At 32.9% G+C, this 16,257-nt stretch overlaps 1 long non-coding RNA gene across 1 annotated transcript in view; it reads right to left on the minus strand.

Moving 5' to 3' along the window:
- The window catches only part of LOC121329338, a 34,799-nt gene extending 19,054 nt beyond the window's left edge, over positions 1 to 15,745 (minus strand). Inside the window, exon 1 of the long non-coding RNA XR_005951763.1 lies at positions 15,392 to 15,745. This is a non-coding gene — a long non-coding RNA (uncharacterized LOC121329338). The remainder of the gene's footprint in view (positions 1 to 15,391) is intronic.
- Positions 15,746 to 16,257: the final 512 nt, after the last annotated feature.

A 16,257-nucleotide genomic window follows, 5' to 3' on the forward strand; every position in this document is an offset into this window, starting at 1 on the left:
AATGTGTATATATAACATGCTTCTCTGTAAAATTGCATACTCCGTGTTCTCCTCAGATAAATATTTGTACTTAACCATTTTGTGGTTGGTGTTTGTCCCGAACTACTGAAATCACATTTTGAAAACTTACACTTCCAATTGTCGAACTGAAAGGTAAACTCCCTGTTGAAATTAAAGAATTAGTATTTTTAGAAAGATACACAATGTAGACTGAAACAAGAAACAAACATTCTTGTTTATTGAACAGAGACTTCAAGCCACAGGTGTTAAATTCTTAAGACCGTGAGGTGGCTTAAAAGGAGGTGTTATTTAACACCTCTTTTTAAGAGAGAGATTACATAGGCATGTGAGGCCCAGCAGGAAGGGTGGGGAGAAGGATCAGAGGTCACTGACAGCCCTCATATTACATATTTGTTTTCTGTCAGAGCACAACAGGTGAGCTCTGTGGAAATCTCCTGTCATATTTGACAGCAACAGAGATTATGTCAGGAATCTGTGGAACACACAGAAAGGCCCATCACTCAAGATCATCTTTTCCCAAACAACCACTGTTTAACTTCGCTGCGTCAATGGAACTTGGCATGTCTTAGATGAAAACAATTCTCCAAACTTGAATACCCCCAAATTAAATGTCACCCTCTGTCTTAGTTTTTGTTAACATTTTCTCACTTTGGAAGTGTTAGCTACTGGATCATTCAGCCTAAGGGAACAGAACTAGCTATTTCAGATCTACCCCCCGCCCCCAGCATGTTCGAGCTAAATGGGAGCCAGAAAATAGAATAAACATGCAGTGATGCCCAGACCCATTCTTGGAAAAATAGAATGCAAACTCGCAAAGACTGCAATTACAGTGTTTATTTTTTTTTTAATATGTATATGCTTTCAGTATTTTATAGGCAACAACATGATTACGTTTTTACTTTCTTACATCCACTTGGACTATTAAGACAGGGTATTTAAAGGATCAAAACAAATCCTAATGCTCCCGCCATAAAGTTAATGAACTTTTGTAGACTTTTTCCCCTAGATTTTTTTGTCTTTAGTAATGATAAAGGGGGTATTAATATAGAAAATCATCAATTTTTACACCTCCTGCTGTTAAGATCTTTGAAACAAAACCCACTATGTTTATGAACAGATCCATATCAACATACAAACAGACTGAGTATAGTCTTACAACTTGAAAATATAATTTAAATAGGTGATTAAAGGGCGGAATACAGGTGTTTTCTCTTCTTTCTTGCAGATGTCCTGTGTCATACTAGCTGATACTGTGATATAGATAATTTCATTTAAATACAGCAATTTCTTAACAACAGTGAATAGATGCATTTAGGTTTAATACTATTCATTGTAACGGTATGTTTTTGTATGTCAAGCTAGCTTTTCATTTCAGTTAAGCAAAAATTGTAGTGATTGGGTAATACTGTTATTTCGGTCTTTTAGACAAATACCATATGAAACTGAACTTCTCTTCATCAGTGTTGTAACAAGACTTCAACACAACACTGTTAAGCATTAGCTGAAATGTAGTGGACCTAATTTCTTATAATTCTACTTAGTAAATTATTTAGGCTTACCCTATTATACGATTGTTAGTAGCTGCATTTAGTCACAGACAAACCCAAAACCCTCTGCCTTTGTTTGTTGGATACAGCAGCTATCCATTTTTAGTAAAGTCATTTGTATTAAACCGCTCAGTTGATTATTGCACATTTAATGCTGTATCTTATTTTTGCTTTACAGCTCAACATACTGTTAATTTCCTTTTGTATTTTATCATGTTATAATTACTACGAGAGAGAGAGAGAGAGAGAGAGAGAGAGATCACTATCTATACCATTGTTTTGAAAAAGCAAAAATAAACTGGTAATGGTACCAACAACAAGCAAGAAGCAACAACACAAATGCACCTACTGAGATACTTATACAGTCCTGGCTTAGCACAGTGATAACATTTTTGTGAATATGGCCCAGACTTGGGAAGGCTTTGCAGACCTTGTTTCGATCAAAACCTGAAATAGGAAAAATTATTTCCATATGCAAAAGGGAAGAATCTTTCCTGCATTTTTTTAGAGCTTAACCTCATTCTTCTCACCGACATGACAGGACAGAATCCATAACAGCAATGTGTCACACAACCCTGCCCATTACACATATATTAAGTACATAGTACTTTTCCTTCATATTGATACAGCAGAAGTATATTATTTCTGTTTTTATTTATATTTAGTAAGTCCATGCACAACAAATAATAAGTGTTTAATTTTAAATGGGATAGATTAATTTGTTTTACATTGTGGTGTGTGTTTTACAGCCTACCCAACAGGGAACCATTTAAAAAAAATAAAATAAAAATATTGTAGTACTGAATCTCTGTATTTTACAATTCTGTTTTTGTAATCCAGCTATACATCTCATCTATTCCCAAAATTCCAATACTTTGCTTGCAGACTGGCTACAATAAACTGGACACTTTCCAATGTTTTAATTTACTCACAAATGCAATTTTATACAAGTAATACAGCTCTCTAGTGGCTTTTGTTTCATTTCATAATAGGATTCAGAGTGACAATGATCCTCCCACTCATGCAGTTATGTCATGATATCAGTGCCACAGCTGTGCAGTATTTCTATCTAAAGACAGCTAACACTGTGCTCTGTCAGTAACAGATATGTAGTGTTACTATAGATGCTTGTTGTGTAGTAAGTTTGTGGAGTTAAATTATTTCAATATCATTATAATAGATTATTTATTATATGACATATTTAAGTGTATTTTGTTTGTAAAAAGACACCAAAAGAAGTCACAGATCAATGTATCTATAACGATGTATAATATCGTCTGGCATGAACAGTTATTATTATAAAGAAAGACAGTACACTGTAATTAACCTCTGCAATTCCTGTGGAATGTGTTATAATAGGGGTAGCATATTCTGTTTTTTTGTTTTTTGTTAACTATTCTTTATAGTTAAAATTCTATGCTTACTTTTACAGCATAACTTATAGCATAACAGACAGTTCCACAGCAGCGTATGCCTAATGCAACATAAACAGTTGCAGACAAAATTATTTGGGCAGTTAAAAAAAAAAAAGAGAAGTGATTTCTATAATTTCTAATTCTTCTATTGAAATATATCAATTAAAGTAGACATTCAGTTTTATAATAAAACACATTATTGAATAACATGCATAAAATGAAAAATAACTTACAAAAACTTATTTCATACTTTGAGAAAAGTATTTTAACAATCAACATATTTTATAAGAAACACATTCATTGATAATTATAGAACAAATAAATACATAATCATCAACTGCTGGAAATTAAATTGGAAATCTGTGATTAAAAAAAAAGCAACAAATATGGTTAAAACTAAAGAGTACAGCAACAATCTCAAAATGGCAGTGATACAGCTAAACAAAAAAAAAGAGAAACTGCCAGAAAAACAGCAGAAAGACTTGGTTTACTGAAAAGCACTGTGTGGTATATTATTGACAAACACAGGAGAACAGGAACTACTGCAACTAGCTCCAGGTGTGGAAGACCAAGAAATATTTCTGCAAAATCTGGAAGAAGAATCGTTCGAGCAGCCCAGCAAAATCAGTGGATTATTGCAAAAGATTTGACACAAGAATTGAGATAAAGTTCATCATGCCCAGTGTTAAACACGGTGGAGGCTGTGTGATGGTATTGGCTTGTTTTTCTTCCTCAGACACTGGCGACCTTTGTATTTCAGAAGGATGAATGAATGCTGCAAGGTATCAATACATTTTGCACTCATTCTCATCGAGATGTTGTTCATTGACTTGAAGGCCGCTGTTGCAAAAAAGAAACAAAGTCAACTGCAGCACTCAGAGCTGTATGTATTGAAGCACGAGCAACAATATCTCGGGGGGGAAAGATGACAGGAACTGGTTTCAAAATACAGAAAAAGACTGCAAGCTGTAAAGGAAGCAAAGGGTTAGCACACAACATATTAATGTAAGGGTGTGCAAATATCTTTGACAAAATTAGCTTGTGCATTTTATTTTATTTTTCATTTTATACATGTTATGTAATAATTTGTTGTTTTATTATAAATCAGAATCTCTAATTTATATCTTTCAATAGAACAATTAGAAAGTATAGAAATCACTTTCTTTGTGGTTTTTCAAATTTGTGTGAACTGCCCAAATGCTTTTGTCTGTAACTGTATATATTAAAAAACATGCACTATCTGGACAACACATCACAAAACATCATCTGTAAACCTTGTGGTCTATTTTGGCTTTAAAAACAACGTATTTTGCCAGAGTGTCTTACATAGCCCTGTATAGGGGTAATATCACAACCCTTGGAACGTCCTTCTTTTTAAAAATGTTCAGGCTTCTGGAATCATCCAACTAGTAGCCTTTCCAACAGCCTACAGTTGGTAAGGACACAGTACTGCTGAAATGCCTTTTTTCACTGTTTACCTTTGCCAGCTATTGTTCTATGTAAAGGCAAAATCTATGAAAGAGATTTCTTAACTTTTGGTGTCAGCATGAAGGTTAACTCAAAAGGACATACAGAGGCTCTACATTTCAATGTCCTGGAGTGTTTGAATGTGGCCTTAGTGGTTTGGGAATAGTTTTGAATCAGACATTTAATCTGTCTGAAAAGCATTTGCTTGATTTTGTGCTGTTACATTTTTTTTTCTTTTTAAATCTTATATCTGTGTTAAATTAGTTATATAACTGGTGGTTTATCACAAAGTTTTATTACCATTTTGAATATTATAATAAGCTAGAAAGTAAATCGCCTTCTGCAAAAAAATGTTTTTTGTTGTTTTTTTTTTTTTTGCTAGAGACCATACTGTGTTTATATATTTGACAAAACACAAAACATTGAGCTAAACATTGTGTCCAATTTAATTCATACTGCTTGAAGAAGACAATAGAATTTACTAATTCAAATATTGTTTGCATTCCTCAATATTCTCAAAATTGTAAATATATTATTATAGTGAGATTTTTGTTAGGCTACTTGTTCCTGTTCTTGTATGAAATCATACTTTTAACTACAAAACCAGACTATTAAAGACAGGTTTTTCTTATTTTACTCTAGATCAAGGCTTGTCAAAAGCTGGTACGTAACAATTCTAACAATCAATAGATTTTCTCGCTGGATGGATGCCACAGCTTTATTCTATATACCAGCAGTTCAGACCTGACTTTTTACATTTTTTCTTAATTAGAAAGTGTTTCTTTCTCAAGCTACAATGAAGCATTTCAATGTGACAAATGTACCTTTTGTTCTTTATGTGTAAATAATTAGTATTTAAAAATGAATAGAGAGCTGATAACTCATTTCTGTTTTGTCTGGCACGTGAAGTTATTAATAACTTTTTTTATATAATGTTAAATTAGAAAAAGTTATTGAAGCGTGAATATATTTCTCATAGTTTGAATCTACTGTACCTTGATATAAGTACATTTCTGAATTAAGATGCTGTTTCTAAATTAAGCTGTTTTCATTAAGGTTTGAGTATACTCTCCTTTATGTATACTGTGCATTCCTGTAATTCTATATTTATTTCACTCATGATGTAAGCCTTAAACAATCTTCTTTCCCCTTTCAGGGACATGTCACTTATAATGTTCATGAAGTATCCTCTATTTATAATATATCAATTTCCTGTAACACAACAATATTTAACAAGCATAAACAAAAACCCTTGTTGATGTACAAAGATAAGACTAGTTTTAAAATGTGTTTTCCAGGAGGATTCTTACAATATTGTGGATTAAGTTAGAAAGATAATAAAGTGACAACCTAATACAAGGGACTCGTTACATTTGAATGTAAAGAGTTAAATACTCTGTTGAAGAAAACGTGGCTCTACACTTTCCTCTCTCACACTGTCTCACACAGCTGTGAGAACCTTCACTAATCTTTTCAATTAGTCAGGCATTTTCTGAGGATCTCGTATTGACCCAGGAGAAGACAGGCAGAATGGGCATTGTCCATACAGAGGCCCCAGTCCAACACACGTCGGAACGTCACCTGATAGCATACAACCACAACCACCTAAAAAGGATTTCTGCTGGATTTTTATAAACACTTTGAGATTAATACTCAGTCTTCCCTTTATTTCAAGGTGTCACAGCATTTCTGTAAACCTCCAAATACCCTAAATAAAGACCATCTGCAGGATTGCTAAGAACTGAACAGAGAAAAAAGTGAATCTGTTATGAAAATTTCTTTGGGAAGATCTTAGGCTAGATTTCTTTTTCAAATGGAGTCCACTTTAGCTATTTAGTACTGGAAGTCTGGAAAAGGGTTTAGGATTAAGGTTACAGATTAAGGTGTTCTTCAAAGACTGAGAGACTCGTATTTATATTAGAAGCTGCCAAAAATAATAATACAAAATGACTGCTGAGAAATTGTGGCAGTGTTGTTCATTCAATTCTGTTTGATCCCATTAAGGACTTCCCTTATGGGGAGTGTATTCTGGGTCTCTCCTGGGGTATTGTAAATATATTTTATGATCTCTTTTTTAATATCAGGGAAAAGGGAAAATACATAGTCACATATTGCATCCCAATGCCTAATAAGAGTTTATTAGGATGCTAAAAAAGGACTTGTGGAATTAATTATTCATTGACAACTGCTTCAATATATTTATAAAGTCATTATCTTTTTTTTTTTCCTCAAATAACTTATTTTACATGTATGGGTGTTCCAAAGTGCAATTACTTTCCATAACTCAGTGGCAAGCTGTTTCAATCGAAACATTTTGGGCTAAAGTGCTGCAGTTAAGCATTTTTATATTTTATATACAGGAATGTATTATGGGTCTTCATGATAATCAATTAATGAGAAAAGACACAGCACTCTGTTTTTATCTAGCAAAGATACATATCATTTAGTTGTGCCCTTAACTGTATTCTAGCTGACAACATTTTTCTTGTAAAGGCATTTAACATGTGTTGATATGGTTGTGCAAAGCCAACCACATTAGTTGTGGTAATGTGGTTTTACAACTGGCTGCATTAGATTTTACAAGAGAACTTTGCTGGAAACCAAGATACAGTAATGGAACCCAAACTTCCAATTAAAAATCAATATGTAAGGAAAGAAGTAGAAATCTTTAATCCAGGGACTTTATCTAAAAGCAAGGGGAAACTACTCCAGTGTGAGGAAGAACATGGGGGATTATGTAATAAAAACACACACTGTACCTCATCCTGTTTCCAGGAAAGAGCTCAGCCACAATTATTCCACAACATCCTGTTTTGCTGTTCTTTTGTGATTATGATTTTGTTTTTTTAAATAATAAAAAATTCAGCACAATTTCACTTTTGGATTATGTTTAGGGCCCCTACAGTACATAGAACCTACCATTTCAATACAACTGATCTTTTAGAACATGCACTTCACCTGAATCACAAGACATTATATAATGGAAAAGAAGTGCAGATAAATGAAACACCTGTGTGCTTTCACCTCTTAACCTCTCTGAATCATGGAACACTTTCACAATGCAAGATATGTTGTTTTGTTAAAACAATCTTGGTCTTGATAGACATGGGATTTTTGAAAAGGGTGTAGTTAATGTTTGTCTAAACCAGGTGGCTGAAAGTAAATGCCTGACTTACGTAAATGTGGAAAACAGGCTGTTGGAGTTAGTCACGCAGAGCTGCATCACATCTGCGTTGTCAGTCGTCCAAAGCCCTATTGTGAAAACGCTTGGCAAATTCAAAAAGCATTATGGAAGCTGCTTAAAGGTGTAGCAACTGAATTTGTTTTTTCTATCAATTTCCCTTCTTTTAATTAGATTCTGGGAAACACTTTACATTAAGTGTCTCTAAATGCTGTGTATTCACATTGTAGTTAGTAAATACACGTGTACTTACACATACTTACAACGTTATTATGCATAGTTACACTGTATTTAATGTGTAAATGTTTTTGCACGATATATGTAAGTACACATTTGTATCAGAAAAGGGTTAGGGTTAGGAGTTCTATGGTTGTGACTGGGTATCCCTGCCCCTGTGCATATTCGGTTTTATGTGGTGTGTTATTGTTTGTATGTAGGTATTATTATTATTATTATGATGATGTGCTCTTTAATAAGCATTCATCATAATCATTTAAATAGCGAGAAATGCTATAACTTTACATTCTCTTTAAAATCCAATGGTAAATAAAACAAACTAACTGAATAGCAAGCAGGTGAAAAGTAAAGGTGAAAATATAGCACCCATCTATCTATATTAAGAGACAAACTACACACGTAAATGTATAACAAAAAAGGAATGAGAAAACTGAAGTTAACTCACTTGAACTTTCAATTGCTGCTTATGTTTTGTATGCGATCTTGAAAATATATATATATATATATATATATATATATATATATATATATATATATATATATATATATATATATAAGATAGTTTAGAACTATGATTCTCGCTGTGAAATAAACTGGTTTAACAGAAACATTTTACTATTTTACGTATTATGTTACTATCATGCATTCTGCACTTTCCACTGTATTTAATGTACTATTTCATGTATTATGCTATTATCATGTATTATGTACTTTCCACTGTATAATGTATTATGCATTGTTTTTTTTTTTTTTTTTTTTTTTTTTTTTACTGTGTATCATGTATTATGCATTTCTCTGTATTTGAAGTATTATGGATTTTCTTGTATTTACTGCATCTTGTAATAATAAAATCATAAAATAAAGATGGATTGATAGATTGATTTCCCACTCCTCTTTTTTAAATGATTGTGAAATTAATTGAGGCAGAACACTTTTTGGATCAATCAATTTTACCTTACTGCAAGTGTTTTTTTTTTTGTTTTTTTTTTAAATAAATACAAAAGTACATAAATAGGAGTCGATCGAGCAAATTATTATTATTATTATTATTATTATTGCCTGTTATCAGTAGTGTATTACTTTTACCATCTGCAATGTACAAGCTCCAGAAACCAATGTAAGAAATGCAGCATGTGTGGTTTGTGGTTTTCTTGCTGATGTGTTGCAGGGGGGCAGATTAACAGTTACACTCTGTTATACCAGCTGTATTTAGAGAGGATGTTTGAGAGCTCTACCGGTACTAAAAAGACACAGGATGTGATGACTTAAACATACAAAGTGATCCAAACAAGGATATACTAGTAAAGATAATGCTGATATTATTACAAGTTAAAATAAATAAATAAATAACACAGATGTATGTTCTAATCCAAGGCTATCAATGTAACGTGGCCAGGTCTTGTTGTAGGTGAGTACCCAGGGTCTGGAAGTTACGGTGATGATTTGAGAGAACAGTACGGAAATTGTGAAATAGATATTTTTTTTAAGAGTAGTGCCTGTTACATAAAAAAGAGGGTTATTTCAGTCCCTAGTGTGCATTGTTTAACTTTTACCTTTTTGTATAATTTGTTCATAGTACAGTTGAAACTATACATTATAACATCACACCTTTTAAAGAAAACTCCCTCTCTACAGCAGTTACTGCATAGTGTAATAGTTACTAACTTAATTTAATAGTAACTTAAGTGTTACATTACAGTACATGACTGAGGGATTCATTCAGAGAGTATAAATCTTTCAGTATTTTCAGCTTCTTTGTTTATAGAATTAGTTATTATTTATCATCAGTTATTTTTTAAGTAATGTATCAGGTACCGGTATCTATGCATTTTAGAAGTATTTATTCATTGGCACTCAAATTGGAAAATAAATAAATAAATCACAGGTTAACTCCACCCAGCTGCGCATAGGAGTGCCTACATTTTTTGTGTTAAGAATTTCACCCCTGCATATAGGAAACATGAAATCAAATCATGGAAATGGGTTTCATTTTCATGTGACGAGGGAAAAAGGAAAAAAAGAAATTGAGAACACACATATTAAAAGCATAACTTAACCTCATCAGACAATTATAATAATAATAATAATAATAATAATAATAATAATAATACAATTTTGAAAAGTAACTGTATAAACTACTGCACTTGTATTATTTCAAGCATGTGATCATCTATAACATAGGTTTGCCTGGTAAGTCATTTGAAAAACATTTCTAAGATATTATATGTTGAAACAAGACTATTAACAAATGAAAACTGTCTGTAGAACTAGTTCTATGAAAGAGCTGAATAGCAGGAATAAACCAACCACTAGTTTATTTTTTTAAGAATATTAGTGCAAGAACAATTAGTAACATTACTAAAATGGTAAAGCTCCCACCCATCTAAAAATGTCTAGAAGATTGATGTTGCCTGAATCGCTGTTGTGTTTGCCACTATTTATCAGGTTTCAAAAGGCTGTGACACATCTCAAGTACTTGCAGCTGTCCCCTTCGATGTTTTGCTTTGCTCTTCCAAATTAAAGGCTTTCAGTCTGTATGATATGGATATGCCTTAAATGCTACTGCTTGTTTTGGATTTATCTGTTGTAATCCCTGTGAACACTGAAAGTATTCTGAATTCTGCAAAATTATGTATTAAATGTGCAAGATAAAAACAAGGTTAGCTGATATACACTGTCAAGAAACAGCACCTTCCCTGTGCTCACCCCTAGAGGAACCCCAAGAGGCTTTAACAGCTTTCACATGGTTGTCTCATGTTCTAAATTTGTTGAAAGGTCTAATGAAGTATCAAGGATCCTTCATCTTTTGTTGGTTGACAGTTGACATTGGATTCTACTGGTTTGGGAAGCAGCAACATGGCAGTTTAAATGACATGCAAAATGCAGTTCTACCTGTCCTGTTGATGGGTATAAAAGCTGCAGATAACCCTATCCATCCATATACAGTAGCAAGGTCAGGCACTACTTTGAAGAGCATTGAAGCCCAATGGAATGAACTCCTATGTGAACTTACAACACATCTGGCACTGGTACTCATTGAACAGGAAAGGCACAAGACTGACCAAAGACTACCAGTCAGTGGTGGTTGCCAGTTCAAGACTGTGTGCCTGAACCTATAACTTGGTGGTTCCTATATTTGGACTGGCATGAATCTTGAGGGACAGAGTTGGGAACCACTAATATAACCAGTGCCACACTTCATTACTACATTTTAGATTTAAAACAAAGTTGTTGTTTTTTTGTTTTGTTTTGTTTTTTTGTTTTTTTTAAATTAAATTAAATTTAAATTATCTACAATGTGGGTGTAAAATATATGCTGATTCATTTGCATGGGAAACTCCTGTAACTAACCTATTAAATGTACAGATGGGATTTAATTAACCTTGACAAATCAGGAATGACAGTATTACATCATAAATCTGTTACACCTTCACCAAGCCCATACAGAGGTACAGCTAGCATCCATAACAAGTTAAGAATGTTGAAGTCGCTGAGAATGTGAATACGCTCCATTATTTATAAGCAAAGCTAATACCCACGATTAGTTCAGTTTCCATGTTTACAGTTTTAGTTTGGTGTCCACATGACATTAACAGCCAGAAAGTCTTTACATCTAAAGTAAGTTTATACCAGTTTTGCTGGATCCTATAAACGTCAGTAAGCATTAGCTTGTAAAAAGTTCAAAACCAGAGTTGATCTGATGTCTTGAACAAGTGTGCTGGCAGTTCACTGCTTTCTAACAGTGAGTTTACTGTCCCTTTTCTTTTCTGTTGATTCATTTCAAAAGGTTCTCAGATCAGATCTGTCTGTATCAGGGTTTAAGATAATATTGAGAAAATGTTTTTTAACATTGTGTTAATCTGTTCTGTATTGCATGCAGTTCCACATCTAAACTGTCTCAATTTAATAAGATGTGATTATTTTCCAATTGGAATTACTTTCCAGAAGGAAAAAAAAACCTACTGGAATTCTTGTGTGCATGTAACTGCACTGCACTGCATGCTCAGCCACAAAAATCCTAAATATTTTCTTAAACAGAACTTTTGCCTTCACTGAAAAGTGTTTTCAAATGCTGTTTTATTTGGGTTTCTGATTCAAAGTTAATGAATATAAGAATAAAGCAAAGGTATGGAATTACTATCAAATCATCAATTTGCTGATAATAACGAGTGTGACTGACAACATTTTTCAGCATTCGTTACCAACCAATGTCAATTACCATATGTAACCAGAAAAGTAATTGAGAGATTAGAATTTAATAAGAGCACATTCCAGAACAATAAACAATAATTGATTGCTGTAAATACAGTCAATAGAAAGCACCTTTGGTTTTGTTTTGTTTAATTGTTCTAAGGCAATGAATAGAGAAGAAAGACTTGTGTATTTCATAAGGCCAAAAACAGCCATTTCACAGATACATGACTGAAATGTCGGTATAGTGTCTATATATTATATATATATAGAATATTATTACATATATATATATATATATATATATATATATATATATATATATATATATATATTTATATTCTGGATATTTTATGTGATCTACCTATAAAATACACAAAAGATATCTGAAAACAGAGCTGAATTTTACTCTCAATTAAACCTCTTTTGTATGTGTTCAATAAATTTGTTCAGTTTAATCTTCTGTGCGCTCTGCTTTATCACTAGTTTTATCTTTTACCCAACTTGAAACTTTGTCCATTCTTTACTTTATTCTTCTGCTTTGACTGCAAGCAAGACAACAGAAACAGGATGGAAAATAGCATTTTGTCAATTCCAGGTTTTATTATAAATGTATGCATCCAGCATCTGTACAGACTGCAGGGAACTGTTTCTTTCAATGTTTCCAATATATATGACACCCTTTTAAAAGAATGTATTACTGTTGACTAAGAATAAGAAGCAAGTTTCCTAGAGTTGGGTGCCAACAGAAGTAATAAATATTACCATAGTTTATATTTATACTAAAAAATGTATCTTGTTTTTCATTGATCTCATATTTCAAGTTTAAATGAAACTGAAAGTATTATTTATTTATTTATTTATTTATTTAAATAAGTTATAAACAACTTGTGTGTATATTGCACTTCATCACTAGTTGCAAGTTAATAAAGTGGTCTCAGCTGTTTAATTTCTCATTTTAAATGTCTGATTCACCTCTTGTTCTATATAATTTATCATCATTAACTCATCATGTATTGTTTTTTACTTCATCCTTACAGAATGGCCTGTGAGGTTATTGTGAAAATAATCAACTGCACATAGATACAAATCCTAATTTGAGCAATTGTGTTGCTATTATGTGAAAACTCTGCTTCTTTCCACAGTAATTTCAGTTTTATTATCTCATGACTTCCATATCAGGGAGAGCTGTCAATTACATGTTGGCTAAAAGTCACAGGCATATTATCAAAAGCCTCTTCACGTTCGATTTTCTGAACAAAACAATAATAGACTTATTAAGCTAGTTCATTATACCATGCTAATTTCTATTGTGAAACATCAAATAGACTTCTAAATGCTTTATCTTTCCTGTCAGAATTGGCACGATGAGCACAGAGGCAACAGGGGCTGGTACCATGCCATGCTTTTATTCTAAAAGCTGATTTATTCACTAGAAGCAAAATCAAAACACAAGCATCTGGCAGCTGTGAAACGCAGGTCTTTCTTTTTTCCTTCATTGAGACATCACTTGATAGACAGTCATATAAACAATTAAGTTTAACTATCGTGTATCCTGAGAAAATGTTATAGTACCTTTTAAATGAGGCCTCTGCTATCATGAAGTATTTATTATGATCTCAATTGGTTTTCTTTTGTTTATACTTAAACGGGACGCTAATTAAATTGTTGTGCACTTTCATGCGCTATATGCATCTCACATGTGTCATTTTGTTCATAATAGGTTAACGATACCTAGGATGTTTTTTTTTTTTTATTATTATTATGATTTTTATCTCTGCTGCAAAGCATGCCAATCATTAGGGATAGCACCGGATTAGTTAATAACGAGAGAAAGTGTAGAAGGGGTGGAGAGAGTATCTTAAAGTAAGACATTAAAAATTAAGACATCCAAACGTCCAATGCAGCCAATACATTCAATTTATAAAGTGTCTATTAAAGTGGGATCTTTGTAAAGGATGGAAAATCTTTTTCTTAAAAAGAATGTGTACCAAATAGGAAAGTAAACAGTTTCACAGTTTAATACAAAAAATAAAACAATGTTGACAAAGGCTTATTTGGGGAGCTTTGTACAAACTATGGGCAAACATAAAAACTGTTCCCATAGCCTTTCTTTATTAATGCATGCCTTTATGGTTGCTTGTGTGGACAAAGTCAAGCAAAGCAAATTTCTTTCAACAGTTTCAGTTAGAAGCTTTTATTGAGAACAAACGCAAGTGAAATGAACTTGGCACCACACCATAAGCCTTGTTCTTTAAAAGAAACAGTAATTACTAATGTGAAATGCTACAGCACGTTCATCCAATGAAACTTAAACAAGCAGATTTATTTAAAAACTTGGGAAGCTAAGGTTGACACATACTGAAAAGTAAACTGAATGTGACTGTTTACCTGGTTAGAAATGTGAGGTGGTATTCATTTGTGCCTTGTGGTAACTTCCAGTTTAATAATTCAGTTGCGAAACTTGTTTGCAAAAACCATCATAAATCACGTTGGTGCTCTGTGCCAATTTAATTAGAACTGACAAGTGCCAACCACAATCTTACCAAAACATGTCCAGACGAATCATATTCTGCACTCAAAATTGAATTATAATAAGTAATGACACAAGGCACTGAAGGAATGACTACAGAACACGAAACAGTTTGGTAAGGATAAGGACCCAATCCCATTTTGGGGCAAAAGCAAGATTTAAGGGTTTTTTTTTTTTTAATTATTGGATCAGTTGTGAATATCTGTACATATTCTTTTTTTTTTTTTTATGTAGTCGAAAAAAACTTTTAAAAGCACCCTCACTGTATAATGTTTATTTTTGCTTTGTTTAAACTAAAAGCAGCTACTGTCCAGATATCATACATGTTTACACTACTAAACACTATCTTTAAACATCTTTCACCACAAACTCAGAACATTTGTAAACTTCTCAAATTTCAAGGTTTGTTGCACAATAGAACTCACTTATTCCTAATTTAATTTTTAAATTGACTGACAGTGATCTAATGCAGCATAACTGCCCAATCATTTGGCGGGTATAACCAACCTTGCAATGTCATACACTATGCTTTTTTATGCTTTTACCTTAGTTTACCACAGTACAGCAGTACTATATATTATAATGATGGTATTATGCTAAATATATTCTTTTTCACTTTTGCCTGCAAGAGTTGAATCAGGAGCATTCAGAAGATTGAATTTGTAATGTTTCAGCATGCTGGCATACAACTTTAAAGGTTCTTATAACGGTTACCTGTTTACAATAAAGTTATATCCTGTTTATACTTCTTTGATTGTTAACCTATTATTGTTTCCAGTTTAAATTGCACATAACTTACCAGTGATATCTAAAAAGATAGCGAGGTGGTTCTGCTTCCCATTATCAAGGCATGTCCGTGCTCCTCTGCTCACACCTGTTAACCATTTATGAAGATGATGATGTGTTTTCTCAGTTTAACGCCTTTCTGTTTTATTATTGATGAATGGCTCAAGCAGATGTCCTGTTATCTTTGAAGATTCCAACAAATGACTGTGATATATTGCCTGAGTATTGGTCTGAATAATCTGTAATGTGGACAAGTATGAAGCAACATTTTCTTTCATGTCTCTCTACTTTGCACCTTCTCCTGCAGCACATTTTATCCTGTTCCAGCTCAGCTGATGGGTCTGAGTACTGAAAACATCCACGCAGAAGGGCGTGGGGTCTTTACTCATCTATGCAGCCGTTACTCTTTTATAAAACAAACACTAGGTGCTATTTGTGCTGTTCAAGTTCAGATAATATTTCAAGACCAGACAGAACTGTACCACTCCATTAGGGAGACTGTTTTTAGCTGGGACGTTTTATAGTCAGTATGTCTCTATTTATATGTATTTGTAGTTATTAAATTTTAATAACTGATAAAACCTTTACAGGTAACTAGTTAAGGACCTACAGGGGAGATTTGAAGAACTATTTCTTATTTATGATTAATTGACCAACCTAAAATTAGTAGTAGCTGACAGGTTAACAGCAGTCTATAAATAGGCTACCTAGTGCCAAATCAATGTTGTTGAAGCAATTAAAAGCACAAACACTAGTAGTAATCGCTCTGATGTTCCGATTGAATTAACATTGGACAGAATTATCAAAAGAATAAAATATGTTCAGTCTTAAAAAGTAATGAGGGCTAACTGAAGTTCATAAACCCCTAAACAATGTAAG

The sequence above is a fragment of the Polyodon spathula genome, chromosome 16, assembly GCF_017654505.1.
Source record: "Polyodon spathula isolate WHYD16114869_AA chromosome 16, ASM1765450v1, whole genome shotgun sequence".
Classification (NCBI taxonomy): Eukaryota; Metazoa; Chordata; class Actinopteri; order Acipenseriformes; family Polyodontidae; genus Polyodon; species Polyodon spathula.